General features: G+C 41.8%; 1 long non-coding RNA gene across 2 annotated transcripts in view; it reads right to left on the bottom strand.

Moving 5' to 3' along the window:
* The window catches only part of LOC116184343 (uncharacterized), a 73,266-nt gene that overhangs the window by 55,472 nt on the left and 721 nt on the right, over positions 1–17,073 (bottom strand). The window contains exons 2-3 of one of the 2 annotated variants that reach the window (XR_004149109.3): positions 16,869–16,979; positions 11,976–12,118 (exon numbers count right to left, since the gene is read on the bottom strand). This is a non-coding gene — a long non-coding RNA (uncharacterized LOC116184343). The remainder of the gene's footprint in view (positions 1–11,975; positions 12,119–16,868; positions 16,980–17,073) is intronic. The other variant, XR_004149108.3, reaches the window with a different exon arrangement.

A 17,073-nucleotide genomic window follows, 5' to 3' on the forward strand; every position in this document is an offset into this window, starting at 1 on the left:
GGAGACATTTCCCCACATTCTGTGCAAAGCACTGCAGAAAACAAACCCAGGGACCAACTGTGATGGAGTGACTGCCTGTCCTTTGAGGACTCCATATCAATCTCTGCAGCCCTGGTAACCACTGACCCAGATGGTGCCCAGATCTAATTTAGGCCTTAGAAACCATCTTGGGGTGTACAGTGGGATGTCCTTTAATGGTTCCTGCAGCAAAATCCCAGGTCTATCTTGCCAACCTCCCACACTCAGCTGCCCACTGGAGTCAGTAGGAATTTAGAATGCAGAGGTCTTTTAAGGTCAAGCCTTATATGGATTTTGATCCATCCTGGTCCCAGTTTTCAGGATGCAGGAGTCCAGCACTAATTCACTGTCTGGACAGTTGAACACACAGGTATGAGACACCACTTTACCCCAAAATGTTTATAGATGCACCCACAGTGATTTGCTGCTGACTCTTTTATGGAATATAATCACATTACCCTGTAGTGCAGCTGCAACTGATGGCAATAAAACTTGATGTATGGGGAGGACAAACAATTTTGCAACATGCCATGAAAAATCAGTTTTAGAATGACACAGATTTTACCAAAAGACTCATTCTTGCTAAATAATGCAGAGCTAAATGCATTGTAATAAAGGCTCTGAAATGGATGGTACATCCTGTTTAATTTTATAAAGGAAGACAGTAATAAACTACATTTTTAAACTTATCACTTCAACATCAACCTTGGTGCCAAATGCCATGTTCTATTCATTAGCAGGCAGTTCCTGGGATCACTCACCCAGGGACTGGGCATTTGATGCAGTTCTTTGGCTGTAACAGACTGTCTCTCAGACTCCTTCCTTATGTATAGCAAGCTTGAAACAGAGCTAATGAAGGCCAGATGGCTGCAGGCTCCTTCTCACACCCATAATATTGATGGGAACGTTCTGGTGGGAGTGGATTCTGCCCGAGTCTTTTCCTTGTGCCTAACATGATGATAACCACATTGCAGCCTCTGTACTGTTTGGTCCTAACTTGACTCAAATGTTTCCTGGATTTCCAGCAAATGAATGAAGTGCAGCTCAAAAGGAAATATATGCAGGCCTTATTAGAAAAGGTTGTACTCATCACGAATCAGCTAAATACCTCATTTCTGACTGCGGGGAAATCCTTTTATAACTGAGTTTGTTTGGAAAGATTTTGAATAGTTCATTATAAAAATGCATTCATCTCTGCCAGAATATAGAGAAGCAGCCAAAGTACAAAATCTGGCCCTACTCAAGTCCATGGGATTTGGCATAAACTGGCAGAACTACTGGGCAGAATACTTTGTTCTGGGTTAAAGTAGTACATTTTATGTGCTAATGGAACCCACTGAAGTGTGCTCGCCAACCTGAGACGGCCTTGCAGTTAGGTTCTGTCTGACTACGCTAATTAAGAAGAATAATTAATGCCCAAATATAATTCTCTGGAATGCTGCAGATATCCCAGATATTTCACGATTGCACAGGATATTGCACAGGATTAGATACTGTCTCTGTTGGTAAATTCCTCGTGGTTAGTAATCTCATCTTTTATATTTCATTTTTAATAAGGAGCTGCCTTCATGCTGAAGCCAGCTCTGTTTAAAGCAGCAAGAAAAAAGTAATTAAATTTGACAGGACTTGCTTTCATGACATATATTGCAGGCTATCTCATGACACACAGACCTGGTCATATTTTTGTTATAAGGAGTTGATTTATTTTCACCAAGTATCTCTTTTAGAATCAGAGTTTTCCTGAATTCTGTATTTCTTTGGCTAAACAAGCCCCGCTGCCTGTCTGTGGCTCTGTGCTCTGCAGCAGTGCTGGCTGCACACCCTGGCTGTGTTGACATGTAATGATTTGAACATTTGACATTTATATGTGGCTGGCATTCGTTTTGTTGCCTTGCAACCATCTGGTTCCAGAAGAAACTCATAAACTGATCCTGAATCATGCAACCACCAGACAGCAAACAGATAGAGCTGTAGGACTCTGACAGCACATTTATCACCCTCCTGTGATAGCTGACACAAACTGCACTGCACTGTCTCCACTCTCCATCACACAGAGCGGCCAGGGCAGCACTTGAAAAAGAAGATTTGATTCTTCTCAGCAGTGGGAGTTTATTGTTCACCCTGCTGGTGGCCCATCCTGTGTGCAGGCTCTCTGTGTGCCCCGCAAATCTCTGCATGTGCCAGCATGTACCCTGATCCTGCATCCAACATACAGGAGCAAACCACCCTGAGCTGGAGGGATCCACTCCAAAGCCCAGATTTTGGGCTGAATTTTTCCAAACTTCAGAAATACCAGGGGACACATTTCAAGCCAGAGCCTTTCATGCTTGTGCATGAAAACAAAATTACAAATGTCCAGCCTCCGTTGATCCTGGTGTTGTTGGCACAGCTGAGGACAGGGGACTGGCAGTGAAGTGCTGTCCTTTTCTGGCTCCATCACCCAGGCCAGCAGCAGCAGGGAACAAGCCAGCCTGCTCTAACAGAGAGAATTTTGTCCCAAATATTCTTGCCACAAAAGCTATATTCTTTATTGTCAAGTGTTTTTCTCAGTAGATTAACTGATGCAGGAATGAAAAGTTTCTAGGAACAAAGTGCATTCTTTAAAGTAGAGCAAGGGGAGTGCAGTTGCATTTTTCTTGGCTGTGGTTTATTTAGGAGGACAGCAGCTCCCCTGTCATTTCATTTGATTGTCCTCTCCTTTTTACTTTCAGTTGCTAAATCTCTGACAGTGCTCTCATGTCTATGAAGCAAAGAGATCACTTTTCTCAATAAACAGGAAAACTGAAAAATGCAGGAAGACCAGGTTATTAAACCCAAAGAACTATCACTCACACATTATGTAATACCAATTTAACAAGGAATTTTGCTCTGTAATCAAATCCACATAACTCATTCTGTAACTGGAACCATCTTTTTCCAAATTAAACAGTGCCTTTTTTTTTTTTTTTAATAATTGGATAAGGGGAGAGTACTGCAGCAATTTGGGTTAAGATTTCATTATTGGAATCCATTTTTATTTTCAGTTTCCACAGATGTGTACACAAACACACACTACACACTAATCCAAAAGAATGACTTTTACATTACAAAATTCAGCAAATAATAGTAGCAGACACTGGAGGGCACCTGCCTCAAATTCTCACCTACTTAAGTATGCCAGAAAGGAAAAGTAAGTACTTATGGTGACTGGAATGGCTTCCTTTTCAATTTCAATTCAAAGGGCCTGTAAAAACTGTTTTATTAGGTTCACACTGGTTTTCTAAATCTTTAAGATATATGTGTGTATCAGAGATGGAACCAGACAGGGAGTCTGAGTGTGCAGCTGGGAAGCCAGGTACAGACCTGACCAAAGTCAGCCAGGTCAGCAGCAACATTAGTATTTGTTCTGTTCATAATTCTTGCCTTACAAAAAACCCCAAATATGGGCCATATAGATGCCACTCCTGTGTCAGGGATCCTTATATGTCTATGGAAAAGACAGCAAAGGCAGGGAGGGAGGCACAGGCAGTTAGGGATGCAAAGCAGGAGCAGAACTTTGTTATCAAGACTGGTCTGAACTTGACAGAGTCAGGGATTCCCAGTGCCCTTTAATGGTATTGGCTCTTCAGGGAGGGCTTAAAATCTTATTCTTGAAAACTGCATCTCCGTAAGTAGCAGATAAAAAGAGAGGCTTTGCAAAAAGCCAGAGAGCTGCATCCAAATCCTTTGCACTATTTTCAACAGCCCACAAGAATTCCTTTGCACTCATTCAGGGCATCTGCCTCCTGCTCAGGCCAGCAGACTGAGCAGATTTTAGTGCTTTTACTCTTTTACATTCTATATTAAAGCAGTGCAGGGCACAACATCACCTATTGATGTTCAGATTGCAATGTGTGGAATAGTGATCTGTGTAAATGTTCAGTGGGTGTTGGACATGGAAACTCTTGTCTTCCCAAGTCTTGTCTGATACAACCTGAATCTCCATAAACCTGAGTTCATTGCATCGAGCATCAATGCACTTCAATAAACAGTTAAAATGTGTCAAAAGGTCTTTACAGAAAATATCTTTTCAGGAAAAGAAAGGCTACTTCAACTGAAAGAAAGATTACTTCAACTCAATTCAAATTGAGTTATTTGAATTTTATTTAAAACTATTGATTGATTATTCAAATTCTTCCAATGTACTTTGCTCTGTGCACATACATTGGAACAGAAACCTTATTAAAAAGCTAGTGGAGGTTTACAATAAGCAGGGCCATTTGATAGACTAACCTATCTTTAGAGAAAAACAGGTTTGCTGTGTTAGGATCAAAATTCCTGCATTAGTGTCTGGGATATTGTGCAGAAGGCATTGCTTGTGTTTCCACACAGCATGAAGTGGAGTTCTGCCTGAACTGAGACTGGACTTTGCATAAGTTTAAGAAAGAAAAGCACTGAGAAACAGAGTGAGCAAGTAAATTAGGACAATATCTGAGTGTCTGCTCCCACGTGAGCGTAGCTGCTGGTGTCTATATTGCAGCTATGCACACTAAAGCAACAGGAGATTTGAGCCTGCCTTTTCCCAACACCAAATCAAAGGCTGGATTCCTCTTGCACCACAGTTAGGTGATCCTGTCTTTTTCTTCTTCAGATGATGTTGTACAACTTGATTGTATAACTTCAGTTTTTCCATGTAACAAAGCACACAGCTGAACCCCCCCTCCACTGCCTCAGTTGTTTTCCCACTTCGGCTGCACTGAGTATCCCGACACCAGGTGTATTGTATTTTTTTTTTTTCCTGGCCTCTCAATTTACTGAAAAGCACGAAGAAATGCAATGAAATTCCTCTCCACAGAGAAATTTTTCCTCTTTATAAAACAAACTGAAAGGAAGAAGCTTTGTCAAATGAATCTCTGGGAACTATTCACATGCTACCCCTTTCCTAGGGCTGGTGTGTTGAAATATCTGTGAGTGACATGACAGGTAAGAGCAACCAGGATAGAGGAGAATTACCCTGGCCCATTTTCCTCTGATTGCTGAAACTCAGTTGCTCACTAGGAGGAAACCACAGAAATGGCCACATTTTAGAGTGCTGTGTATTGGAAACCTACACAAACGGGCACGTTGTGCAAGCTTTGCTCTGAGAGCCATTATTGTCACTAGCAATATGTCTTAGAAGCCGGGACAACCCTGGAATGATGGCAGATGATGATTTAAGGCACGGCAGCGAGGGGCTCAGGAGGGAGCCTGCTGCTGAGAGCTGATGGCAGGAGCAACCTCAAAAACGCACGGCAGGCTGCAATAACAGCGAGCCCAAGGGCAGGCGGTGCAGGGAGAGAAAGGGAGGATGGCTGCGAGCCTCCTGCCCGGAGGAGCCCCGGCACAGCGGCTCTGGCAGCGATGCCGACTGCTCAGTAATTCCTGGTCGCTGATGGATTCCAGTGATTCCGCTGGGAATTGCCGAGGGCTCTTCCAGCAGCGCCTGGCACCGGGATCTTTCGGCAGCAGTGCAGCATGGCTGGCATTTAGAAGGACAAATGGTGCGAGACGATTCCTTGCTGTTCGCCCTCATGACATGGCACAAACCCCGAGGTCCTTTTCCAAACAGGATGGAGCATTTCCAAGCTATTTAAATCTAGTGGAAAACCTCTCTGCCCTGACTCTCCTGCTGCAAATGCCTCTCTGAGGGTATATAGGCAACAAACCTCAGCCGGAGGGGAGCACTGGGGGTGAGGAGAGAAAAATGAAATGTTTTGCAGGCCGTGGTGCAGGGAGCTCTGCCAAAACTGCCTGTGCTGGGTGCCTGTCCCCCGCCAGGATGGGGCACCTCCAGCAGGACCACGCTCCAAGGAGGGCTCTGGGCGGAGCGGTGGCACCTGGTGAGAAGTTCCAGCTCACGCTGTGTGTGTGTGGTCTCTGTGCCTGCCGGGGCAGGTGAGTGTGGAAGCGCTGAAGCACAATGTGCCCGTCAAACCCGTCACACGACCCCCGAGTCCCTGTCCCCAGAGGATGGGTGCTGTGACACCTGAGCAGCCGAGCAAGGAACAGCCTGCCCCAGTTGCAGCCGGTTCAAAGGAAAAGTGGGGTACCAGTTGCTAGCTGGGACAGAACTCTTACGTATGCATCTTTATAGATGCCTCATCTCTTACCCTTCATGCAAGAAGCTTTAGAAATATTTATGGGTAATTTGTGTCCACCCTTTCAACACAGCTATGTTACTGCTGAGGCCTTGCTATTGCCAGGTATATTTGGTATCAGAAGCAATTTTTTTATTATTATCTGTGAGCAACTACTTTGTCTTATCAGTTTTCCCTCCAGCATTTATGTACATTTTTCTACTTTTCTTTCTGGCTTTATACTGAAGGTGAAAAGCTGACTGTCTGTTTAATCTGCAGTACCAGAATAAAATACCTATCAATGCAAGCAAAGAAGAAGTAAGTTCCAGATTTTTTTTCCACAATCCTTGCAAAAGGAAGACTGCAGTAACTTATAGAAAGGGTTTTTTGATGAATTTTTGAGGTTTTTTTGCATTTGAACCAGACAGCACAAAAGTCATTCTTAGGCAACATTCACTCAAGTTCTGAACACCTCTGGAATGTTTTCAAAGGAGAAAATGAAGGAAAGTTCACTATTAACAGGCAGTTAGAGAAATTTTCAGATTACTTTCAGTTTCTTACTTATCTTGGCACTCCATTAAAATAATTGCACTTGCTGTAGCACCAGAGAGATTGATTAGACTGAAAACTTTATTGTTAGCCTGTTTAACATTAGATTTACCCCTTTCAGCAGCTCTTGATTCAGAGTGAGACACTAAGGATAAAAAATGGAAAGTAATGTCTCTGAAGAAGCTTCCATGTTAGTAGTTTTAGTTTAATCACTATAAAGGGGAGCTCTGGTTTAAACTAGTTTTCTTGGGATTAGAAGAGTTTTAATTATTGCTTGCAATCAAGCCTTCTAGCCTTGCATGAAGCAACACATTAAAGCTGGTATTTTAAAAGAGCCTAAGGAACACACTCATCATTAAAATTCAATGACACTGGCAGCTTAGCTCCCTGCCTCCTTTGAACATCTCAGGGTTCCCTTTTAATAAAGTAACATCTGTGAAATGCAGAAAATAATATTAATTTTGACCCCCTCTGGATTTTTAATGGGTCCATTAACCCAATGCAAAGCGATCCTTCCCTCATGCAAGCCTTTCCTGAGTAGTTTTTAGTCCCAGTATATTTTTTTAAGAATATGATGTCTCTTCAAAGTAGGGAACCTCCAGGACTATAATGAGTGGATTCTCCAAGCATTTCCTGAGGCAGAAAGCATCAGCTCTGCTCATGGACTAGATGAGGGAGTGGCTGCAGAGTATCCCTAAAATGTCTGGTCCAGAACATGGCCAGGTGGTGTCTGTGCATGTGTGTGTGAGAGCGAGTGAGCCTGGAGGGCCTGACCTGTTTCCACTAAAGTCTTAACTGGTAATGATAATTTTGCACTCTAGAAAGTCACCCTGGTACTATGGCACAGACTCCCAAAAGCAAACCAGCACACTCTGCTGCTGACCTGAGACCAGTCTCTACGTCTGTGTTCTGCCAGCCCGACCAAATATCCTTAGACAAAGATCCTGCCCTGAAAGTGGCATTTATCTTTAATTCTTTCTCCTTCCTGAGTTTCCACTGGATTCCCATTACAGACAGAAAATTGGCAACTATTCAGATTAAACACCAGAGTGAATTTACTTGGCTCCAAAGGAAGACATTTCTGTGTCGAAAGGTAAATTATGCTGCTGTTTTTCCACCTGTTAATGTGAAGATTATATAATAGAGACATTTTTCAATTTATATTTTTCTTCTTATGATTGCAATGACGTAGAAGATTCGGTCTTCACGGCTTCTTCTTTGCTTCACAGAATAATGCCAATGCTTTTGTGAAAAAGATCAAAAAGTAGGATTTGAAACCATTGGGATTTTGCTTGCTGCTTACAGAGATTATTTTAGTGGTAAATCTTACAAAAGCTTTAGTCCAAAACCATATTTTAGGTTTAAATCTTTGGCAATGTAAGAGCTCAATCCTAACATTTAGATGGTTGTGGGTAATGCTGTTGGAAAGGCAGATGTGTGGGCCCTCATTTGTGTGTGTTTTGGGATGTCTTGATTTCAGGGTAGCCAGGCTGTAACATCTTTTGAAACTCCCAACTTCCTGGGGTGGTGAAGTAGGACATTTGAGGAGCAGTCCCAAGAGATAATGAAAGGGCAAGTACAAGTGGTGAGAGCCCCAAGTCAACAGCCTTGACTTGGAGGCTGAACTCGGGCTGAGCTTTAACCAGTGATGATTTCCCCCAAAGGATTCAAGCTACACATACAGCAGCAGCAGGGATGTCACACACAAGCCCACTAAAGCAGCTGGGCTTTATATTTTCCGATTGCTGTTGAATATGCAATGGCAATTTCTCTCTACTTTTTAATCTCTCCTTAAACAAAGTCATAGTTCTTCCACAGTCACCTCAGAGACAGGGAGAGAAATATTTTTCTAACAATTACTGCAGTCAGCTTAGCTGGGCATTTGAAAGTAACAGACATTTAAAAATATACAATAACAGTAATCTTTAAAAATACTTTATTTTAGAAATATTATTTGGGGAAAAAAAGTCCTTGCTCCCTTTATTCAGCAGGAAATGCCTCACAATTATCTTTATTTTCTTACTGTTTGTGGGATGAATTGAAAATCAGTGTTCTAGATAAATTTACCTAGCAGCAATTAACATTTAATTTCCTTTAAAAATATGGAAACAAGATTAAAATGCCCATTGGGGGTGATTTATCCTTGATTAAAGTTTAGAAGTGACTGAGAAAAGTTGATGCTCAATGCATTAATAAAGAAATAAAGGAATGAAAACCTATGTTTGATATTCCAGAAGCAAACTTGGAAGTGGCTTGAAAAGTGGCTAAGTTTATTTTTATTATCAGGGAAATAAGTACCTTGCAGGCTCACAGGGGTGACCACAGCCCAGTGAAGCAGAGGACCATGTTTTTCACTGAACCCAGTGATTTGCACGTTCAGAAAGATGGGCTAATATTTGCACAGTCAGTATTTCCTATTTCCTTAGAAGTTAAAGGACAGAAGGAATTCAAAAGTGATAACCTGTGAAAACTTACAATTATCTGTATTAATACATTATTTATTACTATGATTATCTCAGTGGAGAGTGAGTGGATCTATGATTTAGACTTGCCCATCTCTATAGAAACCCAGAGGTGGGCAACTACTCTCTGTTTCTCCTTTGTAGGGACCTTGTCCAGCTCCCTGCATGAAGGGCTGGGACCTCTGTGTACACAGTGATTGTGGAGTGGACACAGAAAGATGGAGACAGTCATGACATTTTTATGGCATTTTGACTCTTTGCAGAATGTCTGAATAATTTGGAATCTGGTCCATTAAAAATAATATTCCAGATTCAAAATGCATATGTGGTTGAATAATCAGTTTATATGTCCAATTATTTGACTTTTGAGTAGATTGGGTAAAACTTGGCATCTTTTTTCCACCATATGGTTGTACTAACTTGTTTGAAAGAAAAAATGACCCAAAATTCACATAAATAACTGTCCCATAGTCTTTCCTGTCTACCTAATTTTGTCTATTTTCCCCACTAGCAACCAGAGATCCAATAAACTATTGAAGGCTAAAGGCTGATGTAAGTCTTTTTTTAGTGCAGTGATTTCAACAAGAGCGTATGAAGAGCTTTTTTTTTTAAACCAGAGAAGAAGAGCAAACAGCTAGAAAAACAAAAAATGTAAAGTGCTTATGCAAAAATCTGTCATGGACATCTGGACCACCCTTGTCCAGCTCAGGAAATGTAACACCAGTCATGCTTCTAAGTGAAGAGAATCAATTGCACTTTCTGTTTGCAGGGGATCAAAGGTCCCCTGGCAGCTCTGCTTTCAGGCTGGGCAGTCACTCAGGGGCTGGGTGCAGGTCCCTGTCTCCCCCCAGTCCTGCAGCACATTCAGGGCATCACGAGGTGGTTCCAGCCAGGGTGGAGCTGTGACCCCTCAGCACCCATGAAATGAGGCAGCTGTGCTCTGTGATGCTGCAGTGGTGATGCAGAAAAAAGGGAGAGGCTGGTGTGAAAGTCACAGAAGTCACCTCTTTTTGTGAACACTTGACGCTTGGGCCCAACTTAAGATCGTCATTGTTGCTGCAACACACATGCAACTCACTGAGATTCTGAGGTTTAAATCTTGCTTCTGTAAATGCAGAATATCTCTGCTTTATCCCTAAGACTTTGGGACAGAGGGGTATAGGGCACAGATTTATAACCATCTTATTTTTGGAATACCTAAACTGTTGCTGATGTGATAGACTGTATTGGCTCAAAAGGACTGGTATAACCAAACAGACACAATTTGATTTAAGATTAGATATTTTTGCAAAAACAAAGCTTTACAAAATATAAGATGAGGGGAAATTTGCCATATTTATAGTTCAAATACCAAAGAAATCTCTCTTCCCAACACTAATGGGTCTAGACATCTGTTTTTCATGCCTAAAATACAAATGCTGTAACAGCAAACCAGTTCACAACTTCAGGAATTGAAGCTGTCTAGAAACGAGAATAAAAATGACTGGTCCTCCATAGCAAGCAAAAAGCAGGAGGAAAAAACCTCTTGCAATTAGTAGTGGAAAATAAAATTAGGTTTTCAAAATTATTGCAGCCATATGTAAGATGGACTCCCTCACCACTGAAACCACGGGCAAATCACAGTTTGGAGCTCTCTTTATACATGATCCCTAAATAGCTGGGAGCAATTGGGACGTTTTGAGTCCAAGCTATCCCATACAACCACATCAGAAAATACCAGAAAATATTTTCTCCAATTGCTCCCCCTCAACCCTCAATCCTCATTCCCACAGCAAAAGGTTGTACATCCAGTCAAAAAGCAGTCCCAATCCATCACCAGTGATCCAAGGTTACATCCATCTTCTCCCAGGTCTTTTCTTTTAATAATGAGCTCTGCTCTCTGCTGACTTAATCCTCATGAGAGCCATTGATTCACAGTTTCAAACAGAACATGGATAACATGAAAAGAATCATCTATAAAAAAATACAGATGGCCAAATCCACCGGCTAACCTGGACAATGTTCCTTTAAGTCTAAAGCCTCTGTTGTGCTAAATACCCAGCTGTTAACAATCTCTTCTAGAGGCTATTGAACGCAGGAAGGACATGTTTTTAGCAATTAGAAAAATAATAGTACACTTACACATGGCAATATTTAGCAGAGTTTGTTTGGTTAATAGGTCAGCAGTTTTGGACAGTTGGTGGTTGTTATGGGGCAGCAAGGAGGGTTTGTGCAGTAAGACATCCTGGCAAGAATGCTGAAGCCCCAGGTACCCATGGGGCACCCTCAGATGAACATGTGCCATATAATCCAAAGCACTCTAAAGACACCCACATTCCACAGCTTCCTTGTATATTTAAAAAAAGCTTTGAAAACATTTTTGGATAGGTTTGTGCAGTGTCAGGGAAAATGCACATACATAAAACAGAAAAAATGCACACAGTGGAATGATGTTTTGGGCATATAAGGGTATTACACATGCAAGGCTTGAACCAAAGTTCATATCCTTAAATAATTTTTAGATAGAGCAAGAATTTAAGAAGTGGTTATGTGCTTTCTTCATGCCTTGCAGAAATATGTCATGCAAGGCAATGACCTGAGGCATGAGCAGGTGCATGTTTGCTGCAGCGATTTATGGTGCAGTCCTCACAGCAGCTTGATTTTAGCTGGTGGCCTTTGTAATTTATCTCTGCTGATATCATTATGTGCCTTGAGACCATTTATCTTTCTCAAAGTAAAGGGTAAATGATGGTTTCAACAAGAAGAAAACAAGACTTTTTACAACAGCCCTGGACTGGGGACCATAGAAAGATTTGGGTTTTTAACACACTCCAAAATCTGTTTTGACAACTGCTTATGGTTACTATAGTCACTGAACAAAAGGTTATTTTACCTTTCCTCACTGATGGCCCAAGTTCCCTCTTATTTTCTCTGTCTTTGCAGAATGGCAGAGGCCATGCTTGGAGCTGCTGGATTCAGACAGGTATATGCAGTTTTCTGCCTGCAGTGGAGCAACTGGCATGCTGAAATCTCACCCTGAAAATTGCATTACATGAAAGGAGGTGAAAAAAGGGGCCATATCCAATCTAAATTATCCATCCATTGACCTTGGTGGTGGTTTCCAGCTTTTTTGGATTCATGGACCCCCATGGAGTCTCTGACAATAGACCTGCTTTTCTTGGTTATATATTTTGCAGAATTTTAGAATTAGTTCAGAGTCGCCACAAGACCCATAGAAAACATACATAAAATCACATGTCTAAGGTATTTATAAGACACTAGCACCTAAATTCTTTCTAATAGGTGAGCATTAAAAAATCTTGAGATGTTATTACTTGCCCAGTAATCAGAGTTGGTATATGATTATGCTTCCTTGTTGTTTCTAAACCACATCTTGCCCTAAAAAAACAGTTTCAGCACAGACTCTGTCCATATCTATAGTAGATTCTCCACTAGCCAAAGAGAAAGCTACTGGTGATTTTACAATTCATCAGAATAAAAGCAATTTCTTTCCAGATTTGTTATTCTTCTCCCTTTCTGGGTATGGGCAGAAACATAAAAGAACAAGACCTCCCACTAATCTGAAAAATCTTAATGCTAGAGAGAAGTAAAATGAGATTTTTCATAAGGAATCAGGGCTTTGGAGGTGTCAAGTGTTGGAATATAACTGTCCCAGCCCTCATGCCACTAGAAGGGAAAATGGAAATTAATGCTGGACTGCTGGGGTTGTGAGGGAAGCAGCATAACCACAGAATCAGCACCAATTTTTTTGAATACAGGCCCAGTTTTTACTTTGGAACAAGAACTTGGACTCACATGAATTGTGTGAGGGCCTGGCCTTGGATAATCAGTGGGTGCTCAGTATCTGGCAGGATCCAGTCCATGGTGAACAAGAATCTTGGCCCAGATTTGAAACACCGCTTCTCCTGCTTTCCAACCCCATGGTGTAACCACCAGACCACAAACGTCTTTCCTACTTCTTGCTGTTAAGAAGGACGCGTCAGTTTTCAGGCCTGGAGAAATGTGGTGGACTGAGGGCAGGAAGGATCTGTCATTCATAAGAAAACGTGGGCTAGAATTTCAAGATTTATTTAAATTTTAAATTTCCTTACTGCTGATAGAGTCAGGGGGCAGAAGAAGGTTCCTTGCTCATGGCTCTCACTGCAGCACACAGTGAGCTCTCTCCTAGCTGCCTTTTAATGTGTCTGCAAACACTAATGACACATTTAATTCCTTCACACTTTGGAAAACAGTGGCACCTTGCACAAAATAGAAATCTGGCTCATTTTTGATTCTTCCTTCTTCCTAAGGGCCCAAAAGGGACCTTGAATTAATGTGAATTCCTGATTAGCATGATGATATAAATCACAGCAAGCTGCTTTCATGTGGAGATGTGAAGCCAGGCTGCAGAGTACCCTGCAGTGCACACACTCTCAGCAATGTGTAGTGCAGTGACACCAAACAGAGCTGCTGCTGCTGTCATGTGCTGCACAAACTGTTGCAATTATATCCAAGGATGTGGGAACTTTATCTGTTTCAACCTTTTGCTCTCAGACATTATAAAGTTAATTATAAAATGTGCCAAGGGGGAGGCAAGGAGAAACCTTGTTAACCTTTTCTTTCTGTGGTTTTCCCCCCTCATTGCATTTACATTGGCCTTGAAGAGCTGGGACATTTTGCAGATGGTTTAGGGTCTATAAATTCTTATTTAAATTATCGTGAGCCAAGTATAACAGGTAGCAGCCCAGACTTCTCTAGAAAGGACAAACTCCAGCTAAGCATGTAAATAATACTCCAGTGCTTTTTAATATATAAATACATACACTGAACCAGGTACTCCACAAGGTTTATTCACATTTTCCTATTGTTGCTCTGTAAAATGCACTGAGGATGCATTGCATGACTCTGCAATATTTTAAAAAAATACTATTTCTTAGTGAATAGTGCAAACTAACAGGCTAAAGGAAGGTGCTACTTCCTTCACTGCTCATCTCAGGTGGCTGGTAAAGACAACCAAAACACTGTTTTTATTCACCAAACCTCAAATAGCCAAGTCCAACATGTTGCTGCCAGTCATGGAAAAGTGAGAGGGAATTACCTGCTCAAAATCAGTAAGAAATGATGGTTGATCAAGGAGAACAATGTTATGCTGTGCTGAGTTGAGATAAACAGGGTACTCATTTCTACTAATTTCTGCCCATTCCAGCTGGGAAAGGCCCTGAGACAGGCCCTGATGGCACCTTTCACATGTCTGAGCAAGACATATCCTCCATGGCTCTAGTGTCCCTGTGGGGAAGATGATGCTATCTTCCTCTAAATGTTTTGAGTTAATTAATAAAGACTCTGAACATTGCATTTTTCATGAAGAATCCTCTGTACATATAAACTTAGAAGTGAAAGGAATAGCATTCCCACCTTATTTTTTCCTCTGGGAAATTCAAGAATTTTTTCCAGGTTTGTTTATTTTTATAATTTTTAAAATAACTTTTTGTTTCAGTCTCCATCTTCCAACTGTGCATCATGGTCCATCTGTTGGTGAGCCTAAGAGTGTTAAATGTATATAGCTCCCTCCAGAGTTTCCCAATGAGATTCAATGAAGTTCCATGAGGGACACCTAGGTCTTCTTCCACAAGTGCCCCAAAATAGGGATATATTATTCAATTTCCACCCTCCCATAATATACACACCTGAAACTGAAACAGAACACAAGTGGTTCTACCGGGTACATATCAGTTGTAAATGCATATACCAAACACTTCCAGGTCACCCAGCACATCCCCTGGTATTCCCTCTTAGAGAGAAGACTCCAGAAGCAGCATTGCTATGGATTATGGATAGGGCTACTTGGGGACCCGAATCTCTACTCAGAGGATCCCTCTTTTCAGACAACAGTATTTTCAGATATGTTGGATGATCAATCTTTGGTTTCCTGACCCTGCTGCCTTTACGTGTGGCTGCCTATCCTTGCTGTTCTGGCAAGGGGAAGAGAAAATATTTGGCCTTTGGGAGCTGGACAACTCAATGCCCTGTATAGCTAACAAGAGTGCATGATCCTGAGTTCAAATATTCTGTACCTGTTTTGCACAGGAATGAATATTACACAAGGTGCCAGGCAAGTGAAGCATAGCTAATGTAAAAACACCTTGGTCTGGTTCCCAGTTACCCTGCAGCTGTGTTAGTATTTACAGCACTGCGAGTGCCCCTGAATCAGAATAGGAACAGCTTTTATTCTCTTTGAATGCATAAATCAGGCCACATAGTTCTGCTGGAATTACAGGCTATTTGCACTCATTTGTCTCCCTCCACGTGCTTTGCCCAGCAGGTAGCCTGTAATTATTTGATAATAAAAATTATAGGCATTTTTACATTGCTGGTCCTCTGCAGGAGCCGAAGATTACCCAGCCATTTTTACGCGAGCTGAGAATGCAAGCCTGATGTCCTGGCAGAGTTCCAGGTTGGAAGACTCCATTGCCTGTCTAAATCCTCCTGGTATTTCTAACAGGCTGTGGCACTCTTCTCATCCTCCTGGGGCAGTGCGTGGCTGAACAGCTGCATCGCTGCTCTCTGGCAGCTCCGCAGCACCAGGGTGGCAGGAGGAATTCTTCCCCCCCAAAAAAGAGAAGGGCTCATGGCTCAGTTACTTTGATAAGGTCCCTTGGGGTCCGCAGGGATGAAAGAGGCCAGATGAATGAAATCTATCGCTATGCCCATGTGATAAAAGCTTCTGATGGTTTACATATGATAATTAAAATTTTCAGACACCTGCATGAAAATGACTCTGCTTTGGTTCTATTCCTCCCCCCCCCCAAAAAAAAAATGCTTTTAAAATGATCCAAAAGAAATCAAGGAGATTCGTATTAGCAGCTGGAAGTGTCATATGAGAGGTGTGCAGCCAAAATAAAAGTTTGATAGTGGTAAAAGATTACCTGTTCTATTATTTTTCCCATTTAAGTTAGCTATGCCTGAAAACAGTAAGCACTGGTTTATAAAGAAAATTCTTGCAAAACTATTTCTTTCTCTCTATTATCATTATAAAGGACAACTTTTTTTGCCTATGCATTTGAGAATTTATGTATTTGTAAATATAATAAAACCACAGTGGTTTGGACATTTACCGAGAATGACTGGTTTGGGGAATTTGAGAAACAAAAAGAGATAAAAACATCAGCTAGAAAAAGGAGTGCCTGCATTACAAATGGACTTTGTTATTTTTTATCTTGGCAAGTATCATTAAACTTTAATTCTTTATGCACCCATGACAGATAAGTTTGTCCCACTTCGCATGAAAGATGTTATGCATTATTTTTGACAAAGTCATTAAACCCATTCCAGTGAGACCTCACCCCAGCACGCTGAAGGTCCTGCTTAGCAAATATGGGACTGTGGAATCAGGCCTCAACTTCTCCCCACTGCAATCAGCAGGAATACTGCTGTGAACTTGGAGACAAGCTTCCTTATTTTCCCCTAAAGTTTCCTTTTATTTGGTGAAACAGCCAGTTTCACCAGGAAAAGTGAATGTGCAGGGTCCTGGGGTTTTGCCGGGGGCACACATGTGTTTTGGTTTCTTCGCCTCATTTACAAAAACTGAAACTAGTTTTTCAGTCTGGAAAAATGCATTAAACTTCAGCCTTTAGTGCCAGCACCGTAAGTGTTGACCTGGCAGAGCCATGGCAGCTCAGCCTCTTCCCTCACTGCTTCCAAAGGCAGCTGAGCCCTCACACTACAGGACACACGCGTTGTTTTATGTGCTCAAAGGGAGAGAATAAAATGGTTTGCTGATACTCACCAAGACAAAGTGTTATTCTGTCCCAGACACATCTAAGTTCAGATTTGTGCTTTGCTTCATGACAAGAGCTGATTCTGAGTCCTTTGTCAGTCGCAGCTCTGTCCCACAGGCCTGGTTTGGGGAACAGAGAGGGAATGGTTGGCATGGGCAAGTACCACCTGAGGTGGGCATTCTGACTTGCCTTCAAAGGGTCCCGTATTTCCTA

Source organism: Lonchura striata, chromosome 20 (genome assembly GCF_050655825.1).
Source record: "Lonchura striata isolate lonStrDom1 chromosome 20, ASM5065582v1, whole genome shotgun sequence".
Lineage (NCBI taxonomy): Eukaryota > Metazoa > Chordata > Aves > Passeriformes > Estrildidae > Lonchura > Lonchura striata.